This window comes from Lynx rufus, unplaced genomic scaffold (assembly GCF_022079265.1).
Source record: "Lynx rufus isolate CCGP_SWC_20201006 ecotype Redwood Valley unplaced genomic scaffold, mLynRuf1.p SCAF_3, whole genome shotgun sequence".
Taxonomy (NCBI): domain Eukaryota; kingdom Metazoa; phylum Chordata; class Mammalia; order Carnivora; family Felidae; genus Lynx; species Lynx rufus.
Window position 1 is genome coordinate 38406509 of NW_025814845.1, and position 16324 is coordinate 38422832.

A 16324-nucleotide genomic window follows, 5' to 3' on the forward strand; every position below is an offset into this window, starting at 1 on the left:
AACCAGGAATGCTGAGGGCAGGAGAAGACCTACATCCTAATTCAAGCAATTGGGTAGGAAGAAAGAAAGGGCGAATTCTCCCTTCCTCCACCTTTTATTCTATTCAAGCCCTGAACAGATTGAACGATGCCCATCTATGCTGAAGAAGGAAATATACTGAGTCTACAGATCTAAATGCTAATATCATCCAGAAAGCCCTTAATTGTGTTTAATCTGGGTATCCTGTAGCCAGTCAAGATGACACATAAAATTAACCATCACAAGAACTGACATCACCCGGGAGGCTTGTTAAAAATATGGAGTCTCAAGGCTTGCCCCAGTTCTACTAAATCAAAATTTGCATTTTAACAAGCTCCACAAAGTATGTCAGTTTGAGAGGCCCTGATCCTGGTGGACCAAAAAATCTGAAGCCCTGAACCAAGATTAAGGTGATTCTGGATGGCTCATGCCCCTAGACACCTGGCAAAATAAGCAAATAAAATATGATAAAACAAAATACAATTAACAATCCTCTTAGGGGGAAGATAATATATCTCAAATTATTTCTACAAATAATTTTCATACACAATGTCCACCTCACAATCAGAGATGATTGAGCACAGTAGAAGATAAGACACCATAAACCATGTTCAGCAGAAACAACAGAAACAGACATACTGAGACTTCAGGAATAGGATTTATCAGAGACAGACTATAGAAAGTATGGCTTACTGTGTTCAGGGACATAAAAGCCATGCTTGAACATTCTGACAGGAAACTAAGACCATAAAAAGTGACATGGCAGGTTTGAAAAAAAAGAAAAATTCTAGAATTCTCAAAAATACCATAGCTGAAATCAAGAATTCAGTAAAATGTCTTAATATCAGAATAGAGAAATAGCTGAAAAACTGGAAGATCGGTGAGAAGAAACTCAGATCTAGAGATGGAAGTCTCCCAAGAAATAAGAGATAAGGGGAAAAGACAAACACATACATTTTATTTTTGCAAAGACACTATCTTTTGTCTACATTTAAATAAACTCAGGGCTGTCTGGGTGGCTTAGTGGGTTATGCGCTGACTCTTGATATCGGCTCAGGGTTTGTGAATTTGAGTCTCGCTGCCAGCACGGAGCCTGCTTGGGGTTTGCTCTCTTCCTCTCTCTCTGCTTGTGTGCAAACACGCTCGCTCGCTCTCTCTCTCTCTCTCAAAAAGAAATAAACCTAAAAATAATTCGAGAGAGAGAGGCAGAGCATGAGTGGGGGAGGGGCAGAGAAAGAGGGAGACACAGAATCCAAAGCAGGCTCCAGGCTCTGAGCTGTCAGCACAGAGCCCTACTCGGGGCTTGAACTCATGAACCATGAGATCATGACCTGAGCCAAAGTAGGACACTCAACCCATTGAGCCACCCAGGTGCCCCAAGAAATAAACTCTAAAAATAAATAGGCTCATATATCGTAATCTCTTTATACCTTTACAGTAGTGTGCTTCAAAGTCATGTGCTTTGTGCAAGTCAAAGTCTACACCTTCCATTAGTTTTAGCAGAAAGTACGAGGAGCACTGGTATCATGTAATCCCCTTTAACCCGATGATTACTATTCCAATGCAAGTTTAGTAACTCAGAGTGCCTCTAACCATCTGGCCTGGCCCTCGCTTGCTATTGCTGAGTGTTGAGGTAAAACCAAGGTCCTGATGTGTTGGGTGGGGTGAGGGTGTGGCCGACCACAATTTCTCTGATTGCCGGGCCCTCCTAGCAGACCCGAGGGACTGCCTTGGAGTAGGAGACTAAGGCCTGTGGTAGTTTGAGGGAAGGGAAGGTTGCCATCCTGGGAGCTCACGGGGACTTCTTTGGAGACTCTGAGAAGGTGGCTGACCTTGAGATGATTAATACATTGGTGTAATTGGTCACCCCAGCAAAACACAACATGTTCTTAGCTCTCTTTGCTTTCAGGGTTTCTGAGGAAATCTGTGGGTTAGAAATTAAATCAATTCTATGGGAATTTGGGGTTCTTGTTAATGAGAACACCACACTTCATATTCTATAATTGGATACAGGATGATTAGGGGTTCTGGAGACCTAATTCCTCTTCAGTTGTAGCTTACTTTGTAGAGAAGGAAAGTGTACAGATTCTTCATGTTTGCACTGCTTCCTGGCAGAGTAAAACACTATATAAACATTTTTTTTTTTTTGTCATAACAGAAACTTTCTAACAATATCCCTGTAAACATTTTCTAACATTTCTGGCGGTTTTCCATTCAGGTTTTTTTCCCCCTTAAAAATTTTAGCTAGCTAGCAATATGTTAAATATGGCTTTTGCTTTCTTTCTCTTCTTTCTTTTCCTTTTTTCTTTCTTTCTTTCTTTCTTTCTTTCTTTCTTTCTTTCTTTCTTTCTTTCTTTCTTTCTTTCTTTCTTCCCTCAGATTCCTTTTAAATTTAAGATGAGAATTCACTTATTTCTTGAGTATGCCTTTAGGGGGACAGGTATTATGGACTGAATGTTTGTGTTCCCTTGAAATTCATATGTTGAAATCCTGCCCCCTAATGTGATGGTATCAGGAGAAGAGCCTTTGAGGGGAAATGAGGTCACAAGGGTGGAGCTGTCATGCTTAGGATTAGTGCCCTTGCAAGGAAGAGACTCGAGTTTTCTCTCTCTTCCTCAGCATGGAGGATACAAGGAGACGTTCATCTACAGACCAGGAAGAGACCTGGCCTCTTAATTCTGTGCTTCCTAGTCTCCAGAGTGGTGAGAAATATTTGTTGTTTAAGACACCCAGTCCACAGGAATTTGTTACAGCAACCCAAACTGACTGGGAGGACAGATCTGATAACCTGATGATTCTCACCCTAGGGTGGGGGTGGTCGGTAGAGAGAGGAGAGCAGAGTCCCGTGGGGAAAAATGGACACATCCAAATCCCTGTCCCTACTTGACAATGGACACCCTTGTGAGAACTGTCTCCTCCATTCTGGAGACCGGGCTCTCCGTTCTTCTCTGCTTGCTCTCCAAACCAATTTTCTACTTAGTGGAATCTGGCAATTCAAGAGTTGTGTCCTCTTGCCTCATTTGTTTTTGAATTCCAGGACACTTTTTAGATGATCAGATGGATTCTGGGAACAATGGAAAAGACAAGGGAAAAAAAAAAAAAAGGGAAAACTGCTTATCTGCTGTGGAGTGGTGAATTTATCTTACTTTATACAATTGGGTCAGTAGCTATTTTCATTCCTGTGCTTTTGGGAAGCATCTGATTATTTTAGTTACAGCTTCCTATGAGCTAATATTTCAATTTCTTATTCTCTCTTTCTCACTCTTAGACTACCTTCATCTGTATTGCGGAGTTCTGGAAGAGTTAATGCTGCAAGCTGCCCTCATTCTGTGTGCAGCAAACCGGAGCAGTAATATAGCTGTTATTTTAGAGAAAAGACATTAAAGAAGACTCTAGAATGAGAGCCACTAAATCAAACATTGAAAACACAAATAATCAGATACCCTTAGTAAACTGTAATTTTTCTCTGTACTCAGCTTTTAGGCACAAGAGGCAAATCATAAGAGAATATGCCCATTTCAGAATCCTGGAATTCATAATCCCAGGGCTGGAGGAGAATGCAGAGACTGGGTAAATCAACTCTGGTTGTGCAGGTGAGAAAATGGAACTCAGAGGCTCTGGGTAGTCGACTCATGGAAGGATACAGCTAAATAATAGAAGCTGGAACAGGAATACAGTTTTCTTGACTCCCTGGCCCAGAATTCCACCTTCTTCGTGATCCTGCCTCTTATAAAATTTGTTTGGAAATGAAAACATTTCCAGGGAGTCTCAGGAAGATCTGATAGGTTGCCCAAACCTCTGCACCATAAAAACAGGTGTTCCAAACTGAATTATGTCTGCCTGTCTTGCACATGTCTCAAATACACAGACGGTGCCCCGGTTCTGGATTCACCACCCTACTAGGACAGAGCTGATTTTCCACCTACCGCTTGCCCCCCCCTACCCAGGAACTAGCACAGGACCCGAATCTCCGATGCAGATTTCTTTCCCAGCCACCCCTCTGACCTCATTTCTCCCCTTCACTTGGTCAGACCCATTGTCAGCAGCCCTGTGGAAATTTGACTTCCTCCATCTCGTGAAGTCCCTTGACCAGAGGGAACCCAAGCCCACTCGCTGGCTAACTTTGTCACCGAAGGATTGCCTGGCTGGCTGGCTGTTTAGAGTTCATCCCACTTTCGCTTACTCTCCTTCTCTGTTCTCTCCTCCAGCATCCCTCCTGCCTCAAGGAGGCAGGACTATGCCTCTCCTGGAGGCTGCAGGGACAGAGACTCAAGATCCCTCTTGTGGCTAAGGACTTTTAGCTCCCTCTACCCACAGCTGGGCTCCTTTGAGGCCAGTGTCTACCACTGCCCTTGCTTCAGTTCCACTGACTTATTTGAAGGATCAGGCCAATGCTCCTCAAACATTTTGATGTGCAGCCATATGATTTAAAATTTTAAAATTGAGCAGTGGAGTGTATACTCTCAATATATTTATTTATAACTTACAAATACATACTACTATAAATCCAGGTATCAAATAGAAGTAAAGCTTAATTCATCTCCAATATTTTTGGATAAAAAGAAATACAGAGAAGTTGTAATTGTTTCTTCTTGCTCTTCCTGCCCTGGCCACTCCCCGGAACTGCTGAATTAGGCAGTGAATGGACCCACAAATGGGATATGTCTGAGTTCAGTAACGGTAATAATAATTGCTGCCACTTTTGGAGGATGCACAGGAGTGTGCCAGGCATAGTACCAAGCTTTTGTTAAAATGTTCCATTGAACTTTTGCAGGAGCACTGTGTGGTTGGCATTACTGATTCCCATTTTATTGTTGAAGAAAGCAAGGCTTGCAGACGCTGAGCTCTGTTCACGGTCGCCACAAGCAAGAAGCAGGGCAGAATCCAAGCTAGGTTTCTCTGACTTGAACCGTGTTTTAGTCGCCGTTTCAGGGCTCAACAGTAGACATCTGCCGAGTGCCTCCCTGGGCTAGGCACTGTGTTAAGCCCTGGACAGACACTGGCAACAGCATGCAAACTCTGCCTTCTAAAGCTGCCTTCTAACTGGGCTCTGACATCCTGCAAACCCCCTAGGTCTGACTGAAAAGGATTTGATAAGGACGAGTATATTTTATGAGACTTAAAGAAATCACTGCATGGAATTGGTTGGGGAATTTTTTTTAAACCTTAAAATATATAATTATGCAGCATTATAAAGCATTTGGAATTCTATTGGCTTTGTGTCTGCGAATTTTATTATCATTTATAGTGCTCTTTCAGTGGGAAATGCATTTTAAGTTTCAAACACTCAACTTATAAAGTAACTTTTCACAATCTTTTCAAGAGGCAAGAAAGTTATTATGGCATTTTGGAAAGATTTTCAACAAGAAGCATTGATGGAATTTTCGCATACAGTACCGTGCTTTTGAATATTCTGGCTAACTGATTTTATTATATCAAAATACTCTAAGGTGAATGAATATAACCCTAGGAAAAGAAATCATTGTTCCAAATTTCCTTTATGAAATAAATAACTTAGAGCCTAATGGTATTCTTTGCTTTGCTGGAGTTTGCATTAGTATCCCTTGCTTACAAAGCCTTGGCCCTCCTCAAAATGAATATTTAGATGCTGAATGTATTTCTCTTAATCTCCACTATTATCACCTGATGGCAACTGACTTTGCATCCCTAAGTAGTAATGGCAAATGTCACCAAAGTTAATACTGAGTAAATGCCCGTGTTCGGAGACTGTATTTGTTCTTTTATACACTATTGACAAAACATGTTGCTTTGCAGTCTACAAGTCCTTTTCCATCTACAGTCTCTTTTTGAGTCTCACAATCATATTTGTAACTAATGTGGATTACCTATTATTATATAGTAAACTGTGTCTCATGATTCTGTGGCTTAGAACTTGGCTGCATGGGGGCGCCTGGGTGGCTCAGTCGGTTAAGCGTCCGACTTCGGCTCAGGTCATGATCTCTCGGTTCGTGAGTTCAAGCCCTGCGTCGGGCTCTGTGCTGACAGCTCAGAGCCTGGAGCCTGCTTCAGATTCTGTGTCTCCCTCTCTCTGACCCTCCCCTGTTCATGCTCTGTCTCTCTCTGTCTCAAAAATAAATAAACATTAAAAAAAAAATTAAAAAAAAAAAAAGGAACTTGGCTGGGTAACATTGACTGGGGTCACTTGCTGGCATGTCCAAGCTAGTTTTACTTATGTGACTGTGCCTTGATGAGGACAGCTGGAAGGCTAGATTTAGCTGAACCCCTTAGCTGTTTTCTGTCTGTTGCCGGGTAGTTGGACTTTCTATATGGTGGCTCAGAGCTTCCAAAGTGAGTATTCCAGAAGATAGAAAACAGAAGCTTCCAGAAGAGTAAGGGCTAGGCTCAGAAATTGGAACAGTGTCACTTCTGCCGTATCCTATTCACCAAAGTAGTGGATAAATTCAAAGATAGTGAACTGGACTCCACCTCTCAATAGGAGAGGTGTCAAAAAGTGTGCGGCCATCTTTAACCTGCCACACCTAGGTTTCAGGAGGTGTTGTTTGCATTCTCTAGCTGAGGAAACTAATACTCAGGCTAATGGAGTTGACTTGCCCAGAACAGCACACTTAGTAACGTGATTCTAAGACCGACATACATACATTGCTGGACACAGTACTGGACTCAAATAAATACTTTCTGAAGAACACCATGTGTTAACATTGCTTCATTTTTGCTCCTCTTCTTTCATTATTTTATTCTATTTTATTTTATTTAAGAGAGGCACAGACAGGGCAAGTAGGAGAGGGGCAGAGAGAGGGAGAGAGAATCCCAAGCAGGCTCCGTGCTGCCAGTGCAGAGCCCGACGGGGGGCTTGAACCCACAAAACTGTGAGATCATGACCTGAGCCAAAACCAAGAGTTGGACGCTTAACTGATTGAGCCACCCAGGCGCCCCTGCTCATCCTCTTTTAAAAGTCATTGGAGAAGTCCAGGGTATCTAAGGGCCCAGATGGGCCTTCTGTGTCTGTTTCTGATGCTACATGGTCCCAGTGTCTCTGTTTTCCCATTTGACCTATTTCCTTTCTGAGGCAGGAATGAGGTGAGAGGCAAGAGGTAAAAGGTGGAAGGCTGTTTGTAAGAACTGGATAATTGTAGCAGTGCCAGATGATTCTCTTAATGCATGCTGCTGAGTTAACATTACTTTAAGTTCGGAGCAAGTAGAGGCTTAACCCGTGGAAGAAACACCATATATTTGAGGCGAATGGGGGTGGAAAACTAGTGAAAAAATAAATAGCTGTGGGGCAAAGAAATGCGCATGAGCAGTTTCATGGGCCAATATGCATCAGTCCTTTGGAATCTGGTTTTAAATTGAGACTGTATTCAACAAAAGCCAGAGCGTGTCACAGCAGTCTTCCTGTATGGTACAAATGGCTTTTTGAAAAGGACCTTCTAGTACATGACATTTTCTCTATTGCTCAGATTTGGTCACAAGAAATTCTGGGGTTATCTCTGGCAGAAGGCACTTTGTCTTTACTAATAACTATGCTTCCACTTTCCTCTATGTCAAAATTTCACAAGAGGCTTCTTTTCTCTTCCAGTGAAGCAATGGCCAACTAACCTTGTTTTTTTTTATTATTATAGTATAGCCTATTGCTATAATTTAGAGCATTTATAATATTATATCTTAATTATATCACCTATTATTTATAATTATATTGCTGTAATAGCCTATTGCTATTGCTATTATAGCCTATTGCTATAATACCTTTTAGATATTATCTGTATTAGATATTACATTATATTAGACATATAGATTGTATATAATATAGGTATTAAATTTATGCACCAAGTTTTTGCAAATACTTGTGTCTCTTCTCTTTCAAGGTGCTGGGACTGGTTTTATTCACTGCATGTAAACCTGCCTCATTTTTCACCAAACAGCAAAAGCATGGAAGAAATCCACAAGAGCACTTTGGAAATCTACATCATATGTGAGTAGGGAAAAATTCCTTTCCAAGTTCTTCTGAAGGTACCCATGCCTAACATCGCTTGTGCAGAGCCAGAACTTCAAAGTAACAGCAAAATTAAAGTTCAATCAAAACGTTGTTCACTCAGAACATTTTTGCTTTGTGGATATCAAGTACCGCATGTACTTGCAGTGGCTAGAATTTCCATAAAAGGAACAACAGGGGTGCTAGATTGCATTACCTAAAAGTGATGGTAGCTGTTATCACAAAGGGAAAAAAATTAAGGCAGAAGAAAGATGATATGAGTAGAGTTAGCTGCAAATGAAAAGCAGAGTGCTTGAGCCCTGTGGGGGGGGATTAGTGGGACCGAGAGCTGTGCCCATCTGATGTGTCCTTTTATTATCTCCTTTGTTCTCAATGTTTGAGGTTTGGGAAATTTCTGTGATTTCTGAAGTGCCGCCTAGCCTGCCTCTCTGGCAAAGGACAGAGTGGCTCAGCTTAATGCACTGGTTTCCAAAATGGGATCTTTCACTCCTGGAGCTTTAGAAGACAATTATCTGGGTGAAGGAAAAATATTAATTAGAATTACTATTTTATTCCATAATATTTTAGTGCTTTACATTTCTACCTTGGGGGATGCCTCAGTGGCTCAGTTGGTTGAGTGTCCGACTTCGGCTTAGGTCACGATCTCATTGTTTGTGGATTTGAGCCCCACATCTGGCTCTGTGTTGACAGCTCAGAGCCTGGAGCCTGCTTCCGATTCTGTGTCTCCCTCTCTCTCTGCCCCTTCCCCACTCACGCTCTCTTTTTCTCTCTCTCTCTCTCTCTCTCAAAAATAAATAAAACATTAAAAAAATTTAAATTTCTACCTTGGGGTCATGCTTATAGCAATGCTACTGAAAGGAAGGTCCATCAATCGCAGCATTGACACCACCTGGGAATGTGTTAGAAGTACAAGTTCTTGGGGCACCTGGGTGGCTCAGTTGATTAAGCATCCAGCTTCGGCTCAGGTCATGATCTCACAGTTTGTGGGTTTGAGCCCCATATCAGGCTCTCTGCTGTCAGAGCAGAACCCGCTTCAGATCCTCTGTCTCCCTCTCTTTCTGCCCTTTGTCCACTCACTTGTGTGCTCTTTCTCTCTCAAAAATAAATAAACATTAAAAAATAAAGGCAAAAATTCTTGGGTCACGTCTCAAACCCACAGGATGTCTGATGCTCTGGGGATGGGCCCTGATGAGCTGTGCTTAAATAAGTTTTCCGGGTGATGCTGGTACTAACGTTGAAGAGCAAACTGTTTTCTAATGTATATACTTTTTTCTTTAATGTTCATTTTATTTTTTATTTTTTTTTTTTTAATTTTTTTTTCAACATTTATTTATTTTTGGGACAGAGAGAGACAGAGCATGAACGGGGGAGGGGCAGAGAGAGAGGGAGACACAGAATCGGAAACAGGCTCCAGGCTCCGAGCCATCAGCCCAGAGCCCGACGCGGGGCTCGAACTCACGGACCGCGAGATCGTGACCTGGCCGAAGTCGGCGCTCAACCGACTGCGCCACCCAGGCGCCCCTATTTTTTATTTTTGAGAGAGAGAGAGAGAGAGAGAGAGAGACAGACAGAGCATGAGTGGGGCAGGGTCAGAGAAAGAGGAAGACAGAATCGAAGCAGGCTCTAAGCTCTGAGCTGTCAGCACAGAGCCTGACGTGGGGCTTGAACTCACAAACTTCGAGATCATGACCTGGGCCAAAGTCGGACCCTTAAGCGACTGAGCCACCCAGGCACCCCTCTAATGTATATACTTACAAATAAATACATATGGGAGACCTACTCAGAAATTTTTCCCAATGGGACGTGCAAATACAGAAGTTTGAAGATGATGGTGTGGTAGAAATGCGTTGATTCAAGAATCACAAATCTTTTGCCTTTTTTTCCTACTTTGCCAATTGACCCTGAGGCGAGGAGGGTGAGTTAGCCTCTTTTACTTCCTGGGCGAGCTTAAGCAAGTTACTTGACCACCCTGGAAAATGAGGATAAAGTGAGATGTCGCTCTCTACGGGACTGTCATGGGTGTTACGTGCACTTGTGTAGACTACAAACACGGAGTGAGCCCTGAGCATAAACCAGATGCTTGGTTTGTCTTTTCCCCGATAGCTGTGGACCCCACCACACAACAACCTACATTCTTCCGCCTGCTAGGGTACACCTATCAGTCCCCAAACCATCAGTATGTTATATGTATGGAAGCCCAAAAAAATCCTTTACCTCTACAGACTGTAACCTGATATATTACACTTGGTTTAGCCTTGACAACAAAGACAGGTGCAGAAGGCAGAGTCAGTTTATTCAACATAGTCACCCCTTCCATGAGTGGCACCTGACTTTCCATTGAATTCCGAGCTGCAAAGAACAGCAGTGTCAGTGATGCGGTGGGAGACTGACGGTAGCAGTTTAACATCATGCTGTGGTGAAGGACACCTGGTAAAACCACGACATCGCTGATGATCCTGATAGAGCAAGTCGTCTCTGCCTCAAGCCGCGCATACAGCCCGGCAGCCAGACGCAGCTGAATCAGTCAGTGGGACAGAATGAGAAGTGGCCGGCCAAAGCTTTTCCCTAAAAGACCTGAAGTACTCCCAACCCTGTGTACATAGGAATCACCCCTCGGAGAGCTAGTGAAACTGGCACATTTCTGGGCCTCACCCCCAGAGATTTTTAGTCTGTTGGTATGAAGTGGGCCTAGGACTTGTATTGTTAACAAGCTTCCCCCTTGCAGGCTTCACATTACAAGTGGTTCATGAAGGAGAGAGTTTATATTCCCTGAATCGCAGGTGTTTTCAAGCTGATACGCACTTTTAGAGCTCATTTAAGATTTCTTAACCTTTTTCCCTTCATGAAAGCCAACACGATTGCCATCAAGATACACACATGGCACTCTCTTATTAATATTTTCACATTTGACAAAACCACAAATGTTGGTAAGGACTAACTATTAGCGACAGTAATTCACTGCAGACTGAGTCATTGAAAAGATTGTGTTTTACTTGATTCGCTGTGACTGAATTAAACACTGCCTCTCAAGAAAACTTATCAAAAGTATAAGGAAGAGAGCATAAGTGCTAACACAGGGATGACTTTGAATCCACTCATGTTTGTAAAACAATTCGTTAGTAATCTTGAGTAGTTCATGAGCAGTAGGTTTCCTGGTATACAAATCACAATGGAGACATTGTGGCAGAGCCTGTCATTGTCCCCTGATATTGGTTTTCCTGTGTCACATGGACACCCAGAAAAAAGGCTACATTTCCCAGCCTCTCTCACAGCTACAACGATCATGGCACAAGTTCTTGACGCCAGGATATAAAAGGAAGGAGTGTATGAGACTTCAGAAGGTGTCCTTAAAGGGGCCATGCCCTTTTCTCCTTTCTGTGCCTGAAACGTGGAGATGAAAGCTATGGCAGCCATCTTGGACCATGTGGTGGAAAGCATGTGTTAAGGGTGCCAAAGGAGAGAACCAGGTAGAAGGAGCCTGGGTCCATGAAGATGCCGGAGCTGTCATGAGATCCTTGGGCCGTCTGTTTGTGTGTAGACAATTATATTTCTATCTAACTTAAGCCACTGTTATTTCTGGATTTTTGTCACATGTTGCAACCCTCATGTTGAGGGCCTCTAATTTAGCCAACCCTCTTGGTTTTTGGATGAGAACACAGGAGCATGGGGAAGTGAGTGGCTCAGCTGAAATCACACAGCTAGTGAGGCACAGACCTGGGAATGGAATCTAGGTCTCTTGGGTTCTGGGTCAGGGCCCTTTTTACCAACTCAGGCTTTCTCAAAGTCTCTGTTAGAAAGCAAGCTCTGGTATCTCTTTCTCTTCTGTAAGGACACTGATCCCATCATGGGGGCTCCATCCTCATGACCTCGTCTAAACCTAATTACCTTCCAAAAAAGCCCTACTTCCAAATGCATTGGGGGTTAGGGCCTCAACATATGGACTTTAGGGTGATATAAACATTCAGTCGGTAACAATTCCTCATGGCAGAACCTGATTCAGGGAGATTTGCGAAGATGTTTTATCCACAAAACAACCCTTTGCTAATGGGTTATTAAATAGCACACAGCTGACAAGTGAATTACTGTGTTGGGAGATCAACCCAAGGGGTGTGGCCAGAACTCAAAATGAAAATGGTTACGGGATTTCAAGCTATATTATAAAGCTGTTCTCATCAAGACAGTATGGTACTGGCACAAAAACAGACACGTAAATCAGTGGAACAGAATAGAAAGCCCAGAAATTGGACCCATAACTATATGGTCAACTCATCTTGAACAAAGCAGGAAAGAATATCCAATGGAAAGAAGACAGTCTCTTCAACAACAGAGCTGGGAAAACTGGATAGCAACATGCAGAAGAATGAAAGTGGACCACTTTCTTATATGATACACAAAAATAAATTCAAAATGGATGAAAGACCTCAGTGTGAAAGGAAACCATCAAAATCCTAGAGGAGAACACGGGCAACAACCTCTTTGATCTAGGCAGGAGCAACTTCTTACTTGACATGTCACTGAAAGCAAACATGAACTGATGGTACTTCATCAAGATAAAAAGCTTCTGCACAGCAAAGGAAACAATCAAAGTAATTAAAAGGCGGCCTATGGAATGGGAGAAGACATTTGCAAACGATGTATCTGATAAAGGGTTAGTATTCAAAATATATAAAGTACTTATAAAACTCAACACCCAAAAAACAAATAGCTCATAGAAATGGGCAGAAGTAGAAATGGGCAGAAGACATGAATAGACACTTTTCCAAAGAAGACATCCAGTTGGCTACCAGACACATGAAAAGATGCTCAGCATGACTCATCATCAGGAAAATGCAAATGAAAACCACAATGAGATACCACCTCACACCTGTCCGAATGGCTAAAATTAACAACACAGGAAACAATAGGTGTTGGAAGGAGAAAAGGGAACCCATTTGCGCTGTTGGTGGAAATGCAGGCTGGCACAGCCACTCTGGAAAACAGTACGGAGGTTCCTCAAAAAACTGAAAACAGAACTACTGTATGCTCCAGGAATTGGACTATTAGGTATTTACCCAAAGGGTACAAAAATACAGATGTAAAGGGGTACATGCACCCCAATGTTTATAGTAGCACTATCAGCAGTAGCCAAACTATGGAGAGAGCCCAAATGTCCATCGACTAATGAATGCATAAAGAAGATGTGGCATATATATATATATGATGGAATATTACTCAGCTGTCAAAAGAATGATACCTTGTCATTTACAATGATGTGGATGGAGCTAGAGTATATTATGCTAAGTGAAATCAATTAGAGAAAGACAAATACAATATAATTTCATGCATATGTAGAATTTAAGAAACAAAACAGATGAACATATGAGAAGTAGGGGGAGAGAAGAGAGGGAAAAAATCACAAGAGACTCCTAACAATAGAGCACAAACTGAGGGTTGACAGAGGTAGGTGGGTGGAAGATGGGCTAGATGGGTGATGGGGAGTAAGGAGGACACTCTCTGTCCGCCATCTTTCCGTGCTGCCATAATGGTGTGCATGAATGTCCTGGCAGATGCTCTCAAGGGCATAAACAATGATGAAAAGACAGGCAAATGCCAGGTTCTTATTAGGCCATTCTCCAAAGTCATCGTCTGATTTCTGACTGTGATGATGAAGCATGGCTACATTGGTGAATTTGAAATCATCGATGATCACAGAGCTGGGAAAATTGTGAACCTCACAGGCAGGTTAAACAAGTGTGGAGTGATCAGCCCCAGGTTTGATGTACAACTCAAAGATCTAGAAAAATGGCAGAATAATCTGCTCCCATCCCGCCAGTTTGGTTTCGTTGTACTGACAACCTCAGCTGGCATCATGGACCATGAAGAAGCAAGACGAAAACACACAGGAGGGAAAGTCCTGGGATTCTTTTTCTAGGGATGTAATACATTCATACTAATAAAATGCCTCACTGGAAAAAAAAAAAAAGAAAAAGGAGAGCACTTGTGATGAGCATTGGGTGTTGTATGTAAGTGATGAATCACTGAATGCTACTCCTGAAACCAATATTGCACTGTATGTTAACTAAAATTTAAATAAAAACAAAACAAAATGAAATGATTAAAGACTCATGGTGGACAGGTCTAGAAGTTTATGCCTTTGTGTAGAGGTAAGTAATGAAGAGACTGGAGGGAAAGAAATAAAGAAATAGAAGAAAAATGTCCAGGGCTGAAAAAGAGGAATCTTGATTGAATGTATCCTCTAAATCCTGAATGGGATGAAGGAGACTAAATCCACATTGAGAGACACCCTGGCAACATTTCAGGAATCACAGCCCTCGTTTCCACAGGATCTAGACACATTTCAAATTGCTGAAGACTGTGGGATTGTTATTGCTTCAGTAACTTAACTCTTGAAATAATTCTCCTATACTCTGTTCTCGAGGTGTAGAGAGTAAGCAGCCAATGGATGTGTCTTGATCGATGTGCCTCCGGAGGAAAATGCACAGAAACACTAAATTTAGATTCTAGGAATAGTATCACATAAAATATAATGCAAAATAACAGTAAAGGAGATAAACAATAATTCATAGAAGAAAATAACAATTTCATATCTGTACCTGCTGTTGAAGCCCAACAAAAAGAACACCACGGACACCTGCTGCTTATACAAGCTGAGTTTACTGAAATTGTGAGCAAGGAAAAACATGAGCTGGATGGAATCTCAGTAGGGTCTCCGGAGAGGAAAATTAGGGAAGAGTACTTGCAGAGTTTGTAGGACTGGGGTTAGGTCAGGATTGACAGAATTTGTAAATCTGGCAGGTTGCTAGAACTGTCTGTGGTCTTTGGAACACAGAAATGAATCCATGTGAAGTGACTGTTACTATAGTCTTATCTTGGAATATATGGGTCTGAATGAGCTAGTGTTAAAATAATTTGCGTTTAGATAGTTTATATTGCATATTATGATTTGGTACAGTTGATCTATTTTGCAAATCAAAAATACAGGTTTCTTGTTTGTTTGTTTTTTTTTTTTACCAATTGTGGTTTCCATTTCTTTTTTCACTGTAGTATTTAGGAAACTGCTTGGATGGGCACTCAATGAATGGTTGAATGAATTAGTAAATTAACCACTAAAGGCGAATCTGGAACAGAGGTAATGGTCTTAAATGTCTACACACAAAAGCATATGGCAGGGCTGCTTAATACAAATTCAGATTCTGGGGATGCCCCCCAGATAGTTTGACTCAGTAAGTCTGGATTTGGGGTGAGGTGATTCTGATGCAATTGGTCCAGTTTCCACTTTTGAGGAGCTAGCACAGTGGCAAGACAAAGTAGGCTTGAGATGTTAACAAGTGCAAGGAAATAAGACCTACAGGTATCTCTGAGATTGCTAAGATAGGATTGATAAGTGAACTAAGGTAATCAAGAGTAGGTCCCCTTCAAAAGAAGCCAGCTGCTAGAAAAGGGAGCAGAATCAACCTGTATGTCTATAAGAACACACCTACCTGACAATCCACGCATCTCTAGGTGATACACAGTGGCAAGCACTTAGCTGAGAATTAAAGGGAAATAGAAGTGAAATTGCTGGGGGGGCGGGGGGGGGGGGAGGAAGCGATATTGCTACAGTAGAGCACTTTAGATTATGGTGTCTTGACAGGTATGTTACTGCTATTTCATATTCATAATAAAAGATCTGGGTACCCGAGTGGCTCAGTCGGTTAAGCGTCTAACTTCAGCTCAGGTCACGATCTCATGGTTTGTGAGCTTGAGGCCTGCATCGGGCTGCCTGCTGTCAGCACAGAGCCCACTTTGGATCCTCTGTCCCCCTCTCTCTCTCTTCCCCTCCCCTGCTCTCTCTCTCTCTCTCTCTCTCTCTCTCTCTCTCTCAAAAACAAGCAAACATTTAAAGTCAATAATAAAAGGCCAAAATTTGAATGCTTTGTTGTTTTTTTTATTGAGGTATATAATAAAAGGCCTACATTTGAATGCATTATTATTTTTTTTAATTGAGGTAAATTAACAACAAATTAACCATTTTAGAATGAACAATTCAGGGGCAAGTTAGTGGCACAATGTTGTGCAACCACCCCCACCTTCAAAACGTTTTCATCATCCCTCAATACAACTCTTTCCCATTAAGCAGTTACTCTCTCCTCTCTCCTACCCCCAGCTCCTGACAACTGCTGATCTAGTCTGTCTCTACAGACCGACCCATTCTGGATGTTTCACATAAAACGAAATCACACAACACGTGACCTTTTGTGTGTGGCTTCTTTCATGTAGCACATGTTTCCAAGTTTCTAAGTTTCATCCACATTGTGGATGGATCAGTTCTTCAGTTTTATGGCTAATAATACC

The 16324-nt window shown here is 42.0% G+C and overlaps 1 pseudogene; it reads left to right on the top strand.

Moving 5' to 3' along the window:
• The first annotated feature begins 13508 nt into the window (after nt 1-13508).
• Nucleotides 13509-13952, top strand: LOC124520647 (40S ribosomal protein S15a-like; annotated as a pseudogene).
• The last annotated feature ends 2372 nt before the right edge of the window (nt 13953-16324 follow it).